This window comes from Arachis hypogaea, chromosome 5, assembly GCF_003086295.3.
Source record: "Arachis hypogaea cultivar Tifrunner chromosome 5, arahy.Tifrunner.gnm2.J5K5, whole genome shotgun sequence".
Lineage (NCBI taxonomy): Eukaryota > Viridiplantae > Streptophyta > Magnoliopsida > Fabales > Fabaceae > Arachis > Arachis hypogaea.
Window position 1 is genome coordinate 40,527,725 of NC_092040.1, and position 16,089 is coordinate 40,543,813.

A 16,089-nucleotide genomic window follows, 5' to 3' on the forward strand; every position below is an offset into this window, starting at 1 on the left:
TCACGACGTATTATACAGAAGAGGATTCTCAAACCCCCTCCTTAGGTGCGTCCCAACCTCAGAAACAAAAAGCGTCCTCGAAGAAGTCCACGGAGGCATGTGTGGAAACCACCTCGGAGCTCGGGCACTATCCAAGAAAGTAATCAGAGCCGGGTTCTACTGGCCGACCTTGCAAAGAGACGCAACGGAGTTTGTGAAAATATGCCCCCCTGCCAAAAACACGCCAATTTTTACAAAGCACCACCTGAAGACCTTATCAGCATCACCACACCATGGCCCTTCGCAAAGTGGGGACTCGACCTACTCGGCCCGTTCCCACAAGGACCGGGGCAAGTCAAATACCTCATAGTAGGGGTCGACTACTTCACAAAGTGGATCGAAGCTGAGCCCTTAGCCACCATTACGGCTCAGAAAAGCCGCAAATTCCTATACAAAAACATTGTCACAAGGTTCGGAGTCCCCTACTCCATCACAACAGACAAAGGAACGCAGTTCACGGACACAAGTTTTCAGAACTTGGTGGCCGAACTAAAAATCAAACAGCAATTCACATCAGTCGAGCACCCACAAGCCAATGGACAAGCAGAGGCTGCAAATAAAATCATCCTGGCCGGGTTAAAACGAAGACTCCAAGAGGCCAAAGGGGCATGGGCCGAAGAGCTCCCCCAGGTGCTATGGGCATATCGGACAACCCCACACTCTACAACGGGAGAATCGCCATTCCGACTAGCTTACGGGATGGAGGCAATGATTCCTATCAAAATAGATGAAGGGTCACCCAGAGTCATCTTTTACAACGAAGGAGGCAACCCACAGGCACAAAGGGAAGAACTCGACCTCCTCCCCGAGGTCCGAGAAAGAGCCCGAATCCGAGAAGAAGCCTTAAAACGGCGAACGGCCCTCAGATACAATCAGAAGGTAATAAAGCGAAGCTTCTCCATCCACGATCTAATTCTAATCCGAAATGACATCGGAACACAAAAGTCGGGAGAAGGAAAGCTAGCTGCAAATTGGAAAGGACCCTACAAGGTAACAGAAGTCTTAGGGACAGGCTACTACAAAATATCCGACCTAGAAGGCAATGAGCTGCCCAGGGCCTGGCACGCCTGTAATCTAAGGCGGTACTACAGCTAGAAAACCTTAACCCGAGCTGTACTCTTTTTCCCTACAAGGGTTTTTTAATGAGACACCCGGTTAAGTAAGACACCCGACCTAGTCAAAGGGTAAACACTCTGTAAATATTCTTTATTTTTTAATACTAATCAAATTTCTCTATTTTCTTTTCTTCTTCCTCATGATGAAACAAATCCTAGAAAGTACCCCACCAAGGCGCATTAATTTATGCTCGGCAAAACGCAAAAAATCATTTGCCAGAAGACCACACAAGGTCGGCAAAGATAAAGCGACGAGGTTCAAATTAATGTGAGAAGTTATAAAGTAACTCTGAAATGGCTCAAAAAGCCAAATAAAAAGAGATTACAAAAATAACTTAAAAAGGCCGACCAGCGACAAAGTCGGACCCAACCAAAAGGAGGTACTCGAGCGCCCGAGGACCGAGAAAAAGCTCGGATCCAAGAAAGAAGCCTTAAAACGGCGAGAGCCAAGATTTCGAAAAACGCTTACTAAAAAGTTGCTTTACAAAAAACAACTAAAAAGTACAAGCGAAAGAACGAAATCAAAGGAAGTTCCAAAACGCTTACTAAAAAGTTGCTTTACAAAAAAACAACTAAAAAGTACAAGCGAAAGAACGAAATCAAAGGAAGTTTCGAAACGCTTACTAAAAAGTTGCTTTACAAAAAACAACTAAAAAGTACAAGCGAAAGAAACGAAATCAAAGGAAGTTTCGAAACGCTAGCTAAAACGTTGTTATCCGAAAACAACTAAAAAGCACAAAAGCGGAAACAGAAAAGTCAAAACGCGAACAAAAACACCGCATAATAAAGTTACTACAAGTAGCTAAATAAGCAAAAGGTGTCCAAAGCGTTCACAGAAACCATCCATAAACAAAAAGCCCACAGGTCGGGCAAAACACCAAAAAGATTACAGAGGATCAAGGTCCTTTCCGGACTCCACATCAACAGCAGGCTGCGGAGGAAACATAGAGATCGGGACTGCATCGACGGCAACGTCATCCCGGTTTGAAACCTCCACACCAGATCCATCCCCGACCAAAGGTGAAGTCGGGTTCTCAACCGGAACTTTGGGGTCGGACATCGGAACCTCATCCTCAGTAGGAGCAGGAACAATCTTTCCCTCCACAACAATGTTATCTGTACTGAATAAGCTCAGATCCAGGTCGGGAGCAAGAACCCGGACCTGAGCCTTCAAGTTTTCAAACATAGCATCCATACCCTTGGCCACATGACCTTCCAGCTCGTAAAACTCGTCCTGCGCGGATTGCAACTTCTCCTTTGTCTCCACAAGCTCGGCATATAGCCGAGTATAATTCTCTGTAGCTGCCTTTGCCATCTCCTCAGACGTCTTCGCTGCCGCCACAGCCGCGGTAGCTTTAGTTTTCTCTTTCTCCAACGAGGCCTCCAGCTCAGTAATCCTGGCAGCCTTCAGTTGACTAATCTTATCAAGCTCGGACTGAGCCTTCTCAAGCCGGGAGCTGGTCGCCCCAAGGGGGGATTTCCTGAACTCCCGGGCAATAGCGGCATGAAGACTAGCCATCCGAACGCAGCTCCGCGCCATATACTGAAAATGATGCTCCATAGACACATCATCAGTAGAAATAAAGGTCTGAGGGAGAATATGCTGTTCAATCCAACCAAGAGCATCAAAATCCTTATCGTTGAAACCGGCAAGCTCCTGAGAGGTCTTCTGCTTCTTGGGAGGAGGACCCGAAAACGGAGGAGGAGAAGAGGTAGCAGGCCCAGAGGTCGGAGGATCCTGACTTATAGCTCGGAACTGGGGAGTCGGAATAGTCTTCGACCGAGTCTGAACACCCACTGTAGTCTTCTGTGGAGAAGATCGGGCAGAAGCCTCCCCGGCCTCGATATTCCGAGCAGCCACAGACTTCTTCGTCCGACGAAGGAACTTCATGGAATCCGCCTGAGAAGACATCTCTGCAAAGAATAAAAAAAGGGATTACCACAACAGAAATTCCACCAAAAACAAGCAAAACCAAAGTACTAAAAAGATGAATCTCGGAAGAGGTCGGGAACTACCTAACTCGGAACGGAGAAGGCTTGGATCCCCCAACATTTTCTTCGTGTCCAAGTGAGGTGCCCGACCCCATAAACTGCTCACCACACCCACAAAGGCCTGCTCCACCTCATCTAGACTCTCAAAGGTATACTTAACAGACACTACATTCTCCTGCCAACAAAGAGGAAAAGAAGGCTCCCCACTCTCATCTAGAAAGAAAGGTCGGACGTCTCCAGTAGCCCGGACCTTGAAATAAAAGTTCTTAAAATCGTGAAAGGACTCATCATACAGGGTACAAAACTTTCTTCCCTGGTTAGCCCTAAAAGAAACCCAAGATACCTTCCCTCCACCCGACCCCGGCTTCGTCAACACAAACAAGTAGGAAAAAAGAGAAATAGAGGGAGCAACGCCCAAAAACTGACACAAAAGTTGAAACAGCTTCAAAAACGCCCAAGAATTTGGATGGAGCTGCGTAGGGGCAAGGTTACAAGACCACAACACCTCGGACTCCAGGTCGGTAAAAGGAAGTCGGACACTCAGCTTAGAGAAAAAACAATCATAAGCGTAAAAAAAGAGCTTCTCGGAACTATCTAAGGGCGGGAAGCAAACTCTCTCCTCGGAATCCGGGGCTACTAATTCATAATCCCTCTCAGACTCTCTATCTTCACATATGCTACATTGCCTATGAAACCTAGCTAAATACTCAGAATCTACCACAGAAGGGACTCTTAGAGGAACAGGATCTACCCAACCAAGACCGCTTGGAATCTTGGTCGACATCGCTTGAAGAACCTTTCGAGACATAAAAATCTTTCCTACAAAGAAGAATACAACAGCAAGCAAAAAATCACATAAAAGCAGACAGCGAAAACCCATTCAGCAAAGCAAGAAACAAAGATCTTTCAGAAGAAAATACAGCAACCCGGAGCAAGATACCAGAGAACAAAAAAGAGTCCCCCCCATGTACAAACGAACAAAGCAATGGCGGCGCCTCTTTTCGGGGCAATCCAGGCATAGAGAAAAAAAGAAACAAACAAAGAGCCACACAAAAACAGAAGCATATGTACACAAAGAAGATAAGACGGGAACAAACCTGGAAGAAAGGAAGAAGACGACGAGCTCCGATGCAAGGAGAACGAAAACGGCGGCGCAGAGGGAACCCCGGAAAAAACGCACAGAAAGATTCGGGGAAGAAGAACAAAGAGAAAGAAGAAGCGATGCTCGAAAAAGAGATGACGAAAACTCAGAAAACAGGAAGGGAACAGAATAAACGGAGAAAAGGAGGAAAGGGGCAAATAAATAATGCCTTCACAAAGCCCGAACGGAAATCGAGGAGAAACGGTAAAATGCAATAAATGCAGGAACGGCCATTTTTGAATTTTGAAAAACTACTATGCCCGAGCTCGACCTCTCAAAAAAAGGACGAACTCGGGCAGGGGCACTGTTCATACCCTGACCGAGCTCCCCAAATCGGCAAGATCATAGGAGGTCCGACCTCGGCCTAAGGCCCACGCCTAAAGGTCGGACCTCGGAACATAAAGCAAAGAAGGCCCATCAAAAGGAACGCAGCCCAAAACCTAAAGGCCGAAAAGGCCTAGGAAAGACGGTTCCACAAAGATAAAGATAAGACTCCCAAAAGATAAGATAAGATAAGAATATCTTATCCAGGGAAGATCACGGCCAACTATTATAAATACACTGGAGCACCCAGGTATAACTCATACTCTAATTCTACTCAATATCTGCTTGGACCCATGCTAACTTAAGCATCGGAGTGTCATTGCAGGTACAACCACCAACCACTCTGCATATCAAGCTCGGGTCATCAATCTCCCCACCTCGGGCCTCTCCAAGACGACCGAGCTACACGTTTCAGGTAACCCTCGGAACAAGTACTAACAAAAAGAATGGAATTCTCAGTTTAATATATATAAAAATAACATAAGTTTGATCTGATACGAAGATGAATAAAAAATTAAAAAGAAATTACTGAAATGGAAGAACATAACAATTAATCATTTGTGATAGCAAACCATTTTATGTGGCAAAATGTGTAGCATTTAGTTTAGAATTGGAATTCTGAATGCCGTGGCTAGATATGTTACATCAAAAGATTATTAAAAAATTAGATATTGTCAATTCATTGAAGAATTAAAATTCTTTTTCATACTTTAGTAGTAAAAAATAATGCAAATTTTAATTCTAGTAAGAATTCAATTTTTATGATTCAGTTTAAATCAAATCAGACAAAATGTCTGATTTCTAATTCTATTCCCGTGAGTTGTAATATTATTAAAATTATTCTCATTAAAAAGAATTAGTGGTGATAATAAAAAGACAAAATAATAATTTCAAACATGCTCTATATATTCTATTTCAATTCTATTGTTTTGATTCCTAATCAACGAATCCTCTCTAGAATTAATTCAATTCTCTCAAACATTCTATTTAGCTCTAACTTATTAAAAACTTCCTAACACAAACTTAACTCCATTCTTTCAACATTGTTGTTCAACACACTCTTCCTTCTAGTCACTTGGTAACCTGGAAACAAAAGAACAAAATTCATGGAATATAAAATTATACACAAACTAAACAAAAAAACATCCCTAATATCGTATCTCCCAAGTGATGTTTCCATTCTAATTACACCAATGATGGACGCACTAATTTTCGCAGAGAACTTCTCTAAAATCGAGTCATCATAAAAAAATTAAGCATCAGTGTGCATCCCTGAAAATACAAAAAAAATAAATGTAAGAAGAAGAAAGAAACAAAAAGAAAGAAGAAACTTGCAATATATACTTAAGGCCCATTGGAAGCATCATGTGGACTTTAATCTGCCAGTTCTCTGGTCTTTGAGTTCTCTAGATCAAAAAAGCACATATTCTTAAGAAGCATTGGATTTACCAACTAAAGATCATTCTTTGTAGCTAGCAACTAAACCATGAAACCAACTAAAAAATATTTTCTGTGGAATTTGTAATTTGCTTTGGCCACTTAAACAATGTTTTCAGAGTCCATAACTCCAAACCATAACAAAGTGAACAGTGTAGGGAGCATTTTCATCAAACGTGTCTTGCAAGATGTGGTTCGTGATCAATTAAGCCTCAACCTGACAAAGGCGGGGTCACTAATCACATTAGTCATTTGAAACCAATCAAAACAACAATAAATAAACAAACTGACATTTAAGAAGTTCAAAAAAAAAACTTGAATGCGGCCATGAGAATTGAAAATTGCATCAGTCACAATGGCAATTAACAATGTTCAATTTAGATGGGATGGAAAGGGACCTTAGGTGAATAACATAATTTAACTATTTTAAACTCTATATCACCTCACTTATTATCAGTCTAGACATATGATATATGTAAAGATTACAATTCTCTTTTATGCATGAAACAAACATTATAAAAGAATAGGTGCACCAAAGACATTAAGACAAAGCTGCATCAAAAGTTTCTAATCAAATTTTTCTTGTTTTGATTTTGTGACAACTCAGTTCTTGCTTTAAACAGAATGAATTGTAAAATAAAAGTTTTGGTTATTAATTAGACTTGGAGTATGATTGCAGGGGGAAAATGCTTTGATATATCTCTCATATCTTCGGTCAACACACATTAGAATTTTATAAGTGAACTACTATAAGAAATCAGATGAAATCAATAACTATGACAATAACTTTGATGCACACAATCAGAAGCAGAAAGAATCATTAGGGATAGATGTGGCATAATAAGCACGAATTAAAGAAGGAATAATGATTTTCTAATTGTATATATGAAATCCAAAATGAATTGAAATAAATACCTGTGTACATAGTTGTTAGAACCGAACCGATAATCAAACCGGTCAGGTCATTGGGTCACTGGTTCAACCGCTGGATTACTGGTTGAACCGGTTGACACGGTCCTATATAAATAAAAAATAAAAAATAGCAATCCTAAATACCCTAATTCCTATTCCCTATTCAGCAAGACAGCAACCTTAAAGGCTTAAATAGTTAAATTCTCGGCAACCTCTTAAATAGTTACATTCACAGCACAAGGCCACAAGCATATTCATAACAGAACAGACAACATAAAAACATAGTCATAACAGCTTCATATTCGTACATTTTTCAATAAGCATATTCAACACAGAACAAATCAACATAACAACATTATTCATATTTCATAGTTTCAAGCTTTCAACAAGCATATTCATCCCAGAAATTTCAAGTTTTCACAACACAATAGAACAACTCCTGATGCATCAGTCAAGGAAGTGCAGAATAGAACAACAGAAAATATATATTGTGAGAACAAGTTTTCGCAACAGAACAGAACAACTCCAGAAAAGAACATATCCTTTCAACTCCAGAACAACAGAAAATATTGATGCATCAGTCAAGGAAGTGCAGAATATATCCTTTCAAGTTTTCACAACAGAATAGAACAGGCATAAGTCATAACAGAAGTGCAGAACAACATTATTCATTATTCATAAGTTTTCAACAAGCATAGAGCAGAACTGCAGAAGTGCAGAAAAGAGGAGAACTGGAGAACAACATATTCAACTAACCTATTTGACAGAGCAGAAGAGCGATGCAACGGCGAGGGCGACGGCGCGGCAACGGCGAGCCAACGGCGAGGGCGATGAGAGACAGGGACGAAGCGGAGCCGCGGGTTTGTACTCTGTTCTGTTCCTTCAGACTTCAGAGTTTAGAATCGGTGTCCGGCAGTGAGACGAAGGAGATGACGGTGGGCGGCTGGCGGCGGTGGCTGGGTGAGCGACACTGACGGAATGAGGTGAGGTGGTGACGGGAGGGTTCGCCGTTAGGAGATTAGGGTTGGGGAAAAGTGGAAACTGATTTGGGTTTGGGGGTACCGTAGCATATAAGAGAACTTTTCTTTTTTTCTTTTTTTTAAATAAACCAAAACACGTCGTTTTGAAAAATGAAGTAAAAAAAAAGCTTCCGAACCGGTCGGTTGACCAAAAACCGTCAGTTTTTCGGTTTTTATCAAACTGGTCGGTTCAATCCAATTTTTAACGATTCTCTTCTTTATTCGGTCATATCACTCAACCAAACTGATTAGGAGTCCAATTTATCGGTTTTTTGGTCAAATCGATCAGTTCAGTCCGATTTTTACAACTATGCCTACGTATCATAGCCAAAAAGCATGCTACCAATTTAAGCAGTCCCACTATCAAAAGACAGAATAATTAAAGTACTTACCTAATGAAGTAATGATGAATAAATACAAATTCAATACATCATGCCTCTTAAATAGAATATATATATATCAAATGAAATTTAAAAGAATAGCAAAGGTCTTGAAATTACTTTAAGATTAGACTCTTCTAAATCAAAATATTGCATGATTTCTTCCTAATAGGAACATAAAATGCAGCAAGAATTTTTGAATTGACAAATGAACCAATAGAAGATGCACTTAATAGGCAGAAAAGGTTAAAAACAATCAATGCCATCATCTTAACTTCAACTAATGAATGCTCATATTCCTATAGAAATCATATACATGTGAATGCTCAATTTCTTTGCACTCTTTACCTCAGTGCTGTTATAGTTTGGGTCATTGGCATCAAAAGTACCATTGTTATCTGTATCAAGCAATCTATCCCCAAGTATTTCTCCCTTGAGCACAACATGCACAATGATAGTATTAGCCTAAAAGGTTATTCTTTTATTATTAAAATGATCCACTTGATAAACTATATGAACAATTTAACTACTTAAGACATATAAGACATAATTATCATTCAAACTATTTTAAAATATAATTTATCAAGTTTCCAACAACTCATTACATTATTAAAATATAGTGTACAATCTTATCCACTGATTAAAATAACAATAATTAACTTTTGATGATACATGTCTTTTTTATTTCACACAATTGAGTTGCTTTAATAGTTCAAGTACTTGTTCTATAGGTATGATATTGAGTTTAACCCACTAAACAATGATCCTTTCAAAGTTTTCCCAAAAAGAATAGAAAATAGACTAAATGATACAAAAGGTTCAGTTCCTAAACCAACTGTTGTCGCTTTACCTGATCCCGATACATCAGAAAACTATAATTAGATTCACAAAAAATTTACTTGGAAGATGAAGGAATTATGATGTTTACATCATAATTATGATATTTACAATAATTACAATAACACCTCATTTGGAGCTCCTGAATACTCAGCATAGTTTCCAACCTCTGATGCATATCCTAAATCTCTAACCTAATAAATAAAGAGTATATTAGTCACCAAAATTACTAATAAGAGTCAACCTGTTAAAAAAACTATTTTACAGCCAAAATTAAAGTAAATCCATAGAAATTCTAAATTATAGTATTAGCATATATAACCTTTGTACCGAAGACAAGCTTTAGAGAATTGAACAACTTCATTATCTATCTTCCTAAAACAATACTTTATTTTTTTGACAAATGAACAAAAAATTCTTCACAAAATGCATAATTACAATTGCTACTAAAAGCGTTTACCAAATGTTTACTATGATTCATATTATAACAAATAAATAGTTACCTATACTTTCAATTAATAACAAATAACTTTAGTTACCTATATCTCTTTTAATTTATCAAATAATTCACATTTTATAGTAAATTTTCACTTTTAGTTTTTGTATGATTTAGATGGATAAAAATGAGTGAATAAGCTCTATTGAATCATAATGTTCAAAAGAAACACACTGTTTTTACCAAGTCCCTACATGAGTTCTCCAAGGCAATTTTAATACTTTCAATGGCATCCTATAAAACTTCGAATCTTGCCAAAAATGATTTCTCAAAAAACAAGTATACCTATCAGAGGGTCTATTCTTCTTCCGCCTTAGCTGACTCTTTTTCCCATCTAAACTCGGCCTAGCTATTAAAATGTGTTTCCTTTTTCTTTACTTTGAAAAAGAAAAAAGAATTATTGAGCTTTGTAAAAAAAATTATCAAATATGAACAAATTTAGTCTAGGAACATAATTTTTTTCATCTCTGCTCTGTGCTTTGTTCCTTGCTATTAACAGCAAAACATGAAACCTAATAATATAAATACACAGTTTAATAAGAATACATATACATAAATACTGTTAAAAAATGTAAAGACTTAAAAGTTTAAAAAAATTACCATGATTTTAAATGTAGAACTCTATTTTCAATTAACTGCTCCTTGAGGCAAAAAATGAAAGCTGTCAGTTTAGGAAAAAAATAAGGCTACAGCTGGTAAGAGGAAGAAGAAGAGGATTGGACATTGGTGATGAGCTTCTTATGGGGTTCTTTTATCTCCTGAGTGCCAGTGCTGACAACAAACTTTACAGGTTTTTCGGTGAGCTTCTGCTCCTTCCACAACTGACCAGTGGAGGCAAAAAAAGGCTTCATCTATGTCATCATGCTCCCGTACCTGATTGGAAACCAAACAACACCCCGTCTACCGCCACTAGCTATTCTGCCATCATCAATTGTAGAATCCTTGATCACGGAAATCTTGTATCACTACAATCTTTCTTCAACAAGTATATCGAATTGTCGTCAAGTAAAAACTCACAAAGAGTGATGTTGAATCCCACAGAGATTGATAGATTGAGCAACTTTAGTCAATTGGATATTCTAGTTAAACAAATCATTAATGTGTATTGAGTGTAGAAAAATAAATGATGAAATTGTAAATGAACTTGAAAGTAAATGACTGAATTAAAGAGTGGAAATGTTAATTGCTAGGAATGTAAATTGTATAAAGTAAAGAAAACTAAATAACTGAAAATTAAAGGGAATGGGGGTGATGAACAATAATCAAACAAAGTAAAAGAATGGGTAGATAAAAATAGGGAAGATTATTGGGTTCAGGAGATATTGTATTCTCCTGATCAACATATTCTCATCTCTTCCTCAATCATGCAACTCATTGATCTCTTAGCAATCATGAGTGATTGAATCCCAATTCCTTGGCAATTCGATCTCTCTAAACTTGAACAGTTGCCAATTCCTTGATCTAATTGCTCATGAGAAGAGATGAATCTTCGTCACTGATTATACCACACACTCGTCTAAATCCAAGTATTGAAAAAATTATATGTCACTATATCCGACCAACCCCAAACCTAGTCAAGTATGAGAAAGATTCTCTAGCATGATTCCATAATTCCTCTTCTAAGGCTCAAATAGAATCCATGTATATTCAATCTCTTTCTCAAGATAATTGAATACAAGAATGAAAAACAAAAATCTTTCAAGCAAATCAAAAGAAAAATGAAGAGAAGAAGAAAACAAGAATTACGATTGATCCATCAAATTACAATAGAGCTCCTTTCTCCAATGGAGTGGGGTTTAGTGAATAAATCTAAAATTAGACTAAGTACAAGCGAGTAAAGAAAATGTAAAGTGTAGAAAGTGCTCTAGTGTCTCTGGTGTATCCAGTGTATGTTTAAGTTCAAAACTTCTTCTATTTATAATGCTTCCCCCAAGTCTTCACTTGATGTAATTCCTTTGGGCTTTTGGACTTCTATTTACTGTTTAGTTGATTATTTTTTTGTTTTTCATGTTTTATTATAATGTTTTTGTCTTTCTAATTTGCTAATTATTATTGAATTTGTTCTTGATTTTGTTTGTTTAGATAACAAAAAATGGAAGGAGGAGATAATTACATTCCTCCAAAAATTACCGAGGAGAATAGAACAATGGAAATTGAAGCTGAAAATTCTGCTGCTTTTGCTATTAATGACACCACAACTTTTGCTGAACCACAAGTTAATGAAGAAGATAAGGATACAAATATTGAGAATCCAGAAGCTGCTTGTAGGAGAAAGAAATCGTATGTTTGGTAGCATTTTACTGAACTTTCGTTGACTAAGACAAAGGGACAACACCAGGCCAAATGTAATTATTGCCAAAAAAAATATGGTTGTCATCCTACTAAATATGGCACAATTTCTCTAAATAAACATTTAAAGAGTGCTCATAAGTGGATATTTACTAAAGTGGGAAAGAAGGGGACACTTCATGGCTATATGCCCAAAATTGAGGAAGAAGAGCGAGGATCTATGCAAAGCCTTTAAGGGTTATAACTTGAAAGATTGTAAGAAGTCTGTAGCTGAGTTTGTTGTACTTGATGAAATGCTGTTTAAAATTGTTGAGGGAATTGAGTTTTGCAAGATGTTAAATCGATTTGAGCCAAAATTTACGGTACCATCTAGGTTTACAGTATCAAGAGATTGCTTTCAACTTTATTTAGATGAGAAGAAAAAGCTAAAAGAATGGTTGGCAAAGTCATGTGCTCAGATTTGTTTGACAACAGATTGCTGGATATCAAATAAAAATTATAATTATATGAATTTGATTGCACATTTTGTTGATGAAAAATGGAAGTTACAAAAGAGAATTATAAATTTCTGTCAAATTGAGAACCACAAGGGTGATACGATAGGAAGAGAAATCGAGAAATGCTTGAGAGGGTGGGGAATTGAAAAAGTTTTCACAATCATAGTAGATAATGCAAGTTTGAATGATGGAGCTATTACTTATCTTCAAAGAAAATTAGGTGCAAGAGGTGGGTTGGTGTGTGGAGAAAAGTATATACATGTAAGATGTTGTGCACATGTTCTTAATTTGATAGTGAATAAAGGAATTAAAGAGCAACAAACTTCAATTGAAAGCATTAGAAATACTGTCAGGTATGTTAGGTCCTCTCCTCAAAGGACTAAAAAATTTAAAGATTACATTGAAGTTGAGTTAATTGAATCTAAAAAGTCTTGTGTGCTTGAATGTTCTAACTAGGTGGAATTCTACCTATCTAATGTTGGAACATGCCGAGAAATTTGAAAAAGCTTTTGATAGATTTTATGATTAAGAACCTGATTTTTCTTAGATGGTTTGGAGAGGATAGTGGGAAAAAAAAGAAAGTTGGTCCACCTATACCACTTGATTAGCAACATGCTAGATTATTTATTGAGTTTTTGAGAATCTTCTATGAGATAACTTTGAGTTTCTCATCTTCCTTGCATGCTATATCGAACAAATATTTTCATGAAATTGCATCTGTTGCTTCTCAGTTAACATCTTAGAGCCAAAATTATTCTGAATTGTTAGGAAGAATGGCATGTTCTATGAAACATAAATATGATAAATATTGGAGACCAGTTGACAAATTTAATCCATTGTTACTTGTTGCTATTGTATTAGATTCTCAGTACAAACTAGATTATCTTTATTGGTGTTTGGAGGATATTTATAACAAGGAAGTGTCTACTAGCATGATTGGTTTTGTTAAACTCACATTACATACATTGCATTAGTTTTATGAAAAAAAGGTTGCCGATGATAAAGGAAGGGATGATGGTGGAGATTCATCTAGAGATGTTTTCAATGACAATATTAAAGTCTCAGTTTGTACTAAGGGCGTTTCTGAAAATAGAGTGAATATGTGAAAAAAACAAAAAAGAGAAAAGGCTAATGTAGATAGCAAGTCAGATGTGGAGAGATATTTAGCTGAGGATACCGTGGAAGATGAGAATTTTGATAAATTGACTTAGTGGAAAGTGAATGCTTCAAAATAAAGGATTCTTTCTCTCATAAGACATTTTAGATATTCCGGTTTCAACTGTTGCTTCTGAATCATGCTTTAGCACCGGTGGATGTGTGCTTGATGTTTTCCGTAGCTCTTTGTCACCATTAATAGCTGAAGCTTTGATATGCACTCAAAGTTGGTTGTGCCCTTCTAAACAAGGAGATGGAGATCAAGAGTTTGATCAATTTGATAGCAGTCAGAAGATTGTTGAAGGTACATTTATGATATCTTTATTATTTGTGACTTATTTATTTCAAGTAATAATCTTTTATATAAAAAATGAGTAATTTTATATGTTTTGTAGGTTTCACTAATGCATTCACATCACAAGGAATAAGTTGACAACATTAATGGCTATTGATGGATAATGATTATTCTTATGTGGAATTTAAGTATTGTAAACCTTAATATTTTGTGTTATTAGTCATTATAAGACTATAAATTAATGTTTTATGTTTAGAATGCATAAGACTGTAGACTAATGTATAATATTGTGTTATTTATATTGACTTAAATATTTGGTGTTATTAGACAATATTAGTATTGATTGTGGTTATGTTTTAATTTTAGAGAATGGTTGGTTCTTGTTATATTTTTCTAAGTAAATTTTACCATGTCAAATAATGGCTGGAGTCTTGAAAATTTGGATATTTTCACATGCTAGCTTACAAAAAGGTATAAAGGTAATGTAATGTTAATGGCCCGGTTTTCACCTAATATAATTGTGGCCCGAAAGTGTGTAGGTTTCATCGGGTCTAAGGTCGGATTCGAGTATAACAAATAGGCCTGATATATATTTCGAAACGAATCTGGGTCACATCAAACTCGGTTTCACCCGACCCATAAACACTCCTAGTGTCTGCAGAAAATATTATTGAAGGAAGATAACCTGTTGCATGGAGTTTTCTTTGGAAGAGGAAGTTTGCTAATTTGACACACATTACCGCCATGCCATCTTGTTGGAACAAGGCCTATTCCTTTGTCACTAAAGCTCTTAGATTCAGGCTAAACACCTATATGTATATGCAAAAGGTGAAATTTAATATATATATATATATATATATATATATATATATATATATATATATATATATATGTTCATGTTCATGTTCAAATTACATAATTTGTTTACAGCTGTCTCTGAATTTCATAAAAGATTCTTGGGGCAGAAAGAATTATTGTTAACTGTAAAAATCAAATTCACTTTACTTGAACAATCAATGATTTCATTACAATATAATGGAACCACCAAAAAGTAGAAGCTGAGTCTATAAACTCACATTGTTTGAGGAACTCTACCAATCACATCATCACTCATGAAGTAAATTAGGTACAAATTCCATACTTTATATTAATTCACACAATCGAACCCATGATCCATAAGTATAAAAAAAATATAAGTAGAACTTTTATTTTTGGAACTATTACAATATCCATATAAATTATAAAATGCACAACCACATGCAACCAATAATTCAACAACTATAAAAAGGAGACACCATAATCAAATTAACATCAAATTTTAAGCAATGAAGTGAAGAAGATGAACCTAGAAATCCACTAAAACAAATAGACAAATTGTTGATTCACAAACCCTAGACAATCAAATTTAAAATAATCGTGTAACACATACCAAATTTGATCACAATGAAACATAGTGAATGAAAAGAAGAAGCATTAAGAGAAAAACAGTGTTGGAACTAAAAGTTACAGAAGAATGTATCTGATTTATTGATTAGAGAGAAAAAATTTGAACTTCTAGGACAAAATCCCTAAATTGTGACCATCGGCGCGGAATCAGCGTCTAACAAACACATCTTATAGACAAGAATTGGTTTCACGGAGAAAAGAACAATAAAAGAGAAAAGCCTTAGATCTAGGGTTCGAAGTCATCATGACCTTTAGAACCAAATCCCTAAAATCGGTGTCGTGTGGGAGGAAATCCGGAGAAGTGACACATGAGCGGTCGAATGAGAAGCGAGCACGTGCACCGTTTGAAAGGAGATTCCACAAAGGAAGGGAAGTTCCACCTCGGATGCGAACCAGTGTGAGTTGCGGAGAGCTCTTCAGTTCGAAGATGAAACCACGCGAATTCTATTGTTTATAGATAGATAGATAGTAGATAATTCTTTTACCATTTGAACTGTAAATTGTAAATTCATAACAAGGGTAAAGTACTAAATTGGTCCCGACGTTTGGGCATAATCCTGTTTTGGTCCTTAAGATTTAAAGTGTCATATTTGAATCCAAAAAAGTTTCATTTAGTTTCAATGTAGTCCCACCGTGAGATCAAAATAATTAACGAAATGTCCTACATGACATTAGTACAAGAATAAGGTCGATAATCTGGAGAATAAGTACAAGA